This window comes from Bidens hawaiensis, unplaced genomic scaffold (genome assembly GCF_021521415.1).
Source record: "Bidens hawaiensis isolate Kalapana, Puna unplaced genomic scaffold, B.hawaiensis_p1.1 tig00004101_1, whole genome shotgun sequence".
Taxonomy (NCBI): Eukaryota; Viridiplantae; Streptophyta; class Magnoliopsida; order Asterales; family Asteraceae; genus Bidens; species Bidens hawaiensis.
Window position 1 is genome coordinate 740,624 of NW_027491241.1, and position 3,001 is coordinate 743,624.

General features: G+C 36.0%; 1 pseudogene; it reads right to left on the bottom strand.

Annotated features, from left to right (window-relative positions):
* Positions 1 to 586: 586 nt before the first annotated feature.
* Positions 587 to 2,067, bottom strand: LOC143625294 (epi-neemfruitin B 7-O-acetyltransferse L7AT pseudogene; annotated as a pseudogene).
* Between the last annotated feature and the right edge of the window lie 934 nt (positions 2,068 to 3,001).

Below are 3,001 nucleotides of genomic sequence, written 5' to 3' on the forward strand. Positions count from 1 at the left end.
TTATGTTTGTAAATTTAATCTTTGTAATCGAACAAAGGGTATTTAATTCCCTTGTATTCACTAATATTTAAATCAAATATTTTCCACTAAACTTTTATTAAATGAAAAATTAACACCAACTAACAGTCATATGTCTCCGCCCTTGAGGCACGGTGCGATAATAGAAAAATAGAAACCTAAGCTTAAAAGAGCGGTAAAATAAGCAAGAGAGCTTGTAAAATAATAGAATGCAAGAATCTCTAGTTGATGGACATCTAAAGGCTCGGATGCCTTTGTAACCAAATCCTTGTAACTTATTTTTGTAAATTAAAATCTTTGTGATCGAACCGATGGTATTTAATTCCCTTCTTGATCAACTAATATTCTCAATCAAATATGCTCCACTTCGTAACAAACTTTGATTAAATGAAAAGGCAATACCAACTGACAGTCATATGTCTGCGCCCCTTAGGCATGTTGTGACGACAGGAAAATAGAAACCTAAGCTTAAAAGACGGGTAAAATAAGCAAACGAACATGTAAATTTATTTGCCACAATATAAAGTACTAACAACCAAGACGTTGGTTTTTAAGACAGATCTCTAACTCATATGACATGATCATTTGATAGCGGACTTGGATCCACCGAAGCATACGCTAGTAGCTCCGGATTGCACTGTAGAATCTTCAGTTCTTCTTCATCCAAAGTCACCCATGCTTCAACTCCCTCGCCACATTTTGTATCCATTAGAGTCACTAAATTGAAGAACCCCTTGAATCCTTTACCTATGAGGCCAGACACCCAACTTGGCTTTCCCCAACCAAAATCAATATCATTGAAACCCATCTTACACCAACTTGTAAAAATATAATATTCTGTTGGCCCTACCGAGCCGATTTCTCCCATTTGTTGAAGTAACTTCTGCATTGCGACGTACCATTCATCACCCTGTGCCTCGTTTACAAACTCATCGTTGACTTTTACAATGCTATCATGCACCTTGTTCACCAAGCTATGCAATGTGGTTTCGTCGTTATCTTTGCACACTGCACTTGAGACCCACATCATGTTACCAATCAAGTCTTTTGACGTCTTTGTTGGAAGTTTTTTACGAAGATTCAGAGAGTGGTTTAGCCAAGTAGTTTTCTGGATACCATATGCTTCTTTAGATGCTGCTATTGTACACTTCCATAACAAAGCAGATACCACCTCAACTCGTGTTGGTTGTTGCACTCCATTTCTACTAGCCGCAACTTTTAAAGCAGCTATGGAATCCGAACCAAATACGAATCTTTTTGTGATACAATTGCCTTCCTTTAGCACTGTTTGATAGCTAACCTGGAATATGTCTCTAAGCCACAAGCTCTCAGCAGGAAAAACTAATGGAGAAATTATCTTTGGATAAGTAACTTCTTCACTTTTGGAAGCCATGTTAGCCCATCCTTTTAGAAAAGTGTAGAGTGCAGCCCCATCAAGGATCTTGTGTGAAACACACAACCCGACAGCGATTCCACCACATTTGAAAATGTTCACTTGAACATTTGTGACACGAGAACCCACACTAGATTGATCAAAACTAGGTTCTAATGGCAAGAACCTGTTAATCAATCCAAGGTCAGGTTTGTGCAAAAAGCCATCAAGACGACCATGAACCAAAACTAAGACATAGTTAGCACCAACGTCGTTACATTCAATTGAATCGCCCTTAAGTGTTCCTGCAAGTGGGTAAAACTGAGTCAAGGTTTCAGATAGTGATTTCTTTAGAACCAATGACCTTTGTAGTGCTTGGAATATGTTATTGTCATTGTCATTGTGATTAGGGTAGTAAAAAACGATTGGTACGTAAGGATATCCAACAAGATAATCTAGTAGAGAAAGATTATATGTTCTCAAGTGGTGCGGTGTTGGGGACGATGGTTTAATGCTCTCTTCGGAAATGATTTCAACTTCCATAGCGTAAGTTAAATGACAGGTTAGTGTTATGGGATGTGTCTAGAAAAGAAGGCAATTGCAATAACTATGCACTTCAAAGTTCCTTTTATAGTTCAATTCGGATATATATTATATTTCTTAAGATTCGATTTCAGTGGTTATGATCAACTAAATGGTTCCGATCAAAACTTATGATACTAAAAAGTTGTAACTTCAAAATAAAAGAAAACAAAACGAACAACCATAATATATTTTTCTATGATTTTAATCTATAAAATTGATCATGTTTCTCATTTAAAATAAGCACATGTTAGATGATTGAAAAAAATGATATGTTAATATTTTAAAGATGATCAAATTTGACTTTGTTTACTGAGAAATCCTATTCCAAAAATTTCTACATAAATCCCACCGACTCCATCATGTCCAACTTAAAAACCGGTCCGTCTGTTTTTTCTACACCAATAACCAAGCGTCATGTGTAAAAAACCTGCTAAGAATGTTCTCGGCGGCCGGTCAGTGTTCCGACCTTCTGACAAACCAATCCGCCTAGTTTTCAAATCCAGACGCCGTCTAGTTTATTTTGCAATTTCCAGGCGCTTGCATTTCAAATCTCATTTACAAATGAAAACATCCAGAGGGTTGAGAGCCACATCTAGTGGTTGAAGACGACATTGATAATGTCAAGAAAATAAGATGATATATGTGTATTATAATTGTAAATGTTCATGTTAAAAATGACTAATATGTATGTTGTTCACAAGATGTTTTTCAATGTCCTTTGATTAAGTTACACTTATATATATTAATGGGTGCACCCACATAGTAACGGTCGGGGTTCCGGGACCCCCAACATTTTCTAAAAATTTTCTTTGAGACGGTATATAAAAATTTTCTTGGACTCCATAATAATTATTAGATTGAACACATAGTATTAATCTTAACTTTAGTGGAGTGGTTGACGTAGGTGTCGCGGTTTACTCAAACAATTAATTTTAAGACTTAAATATCTATAATAAGTACGGGTAAGTAAGGTCGTCTCCACAGGAACTCAAGGAAAGTGCTAATTTATTATTACTAATTTAATTA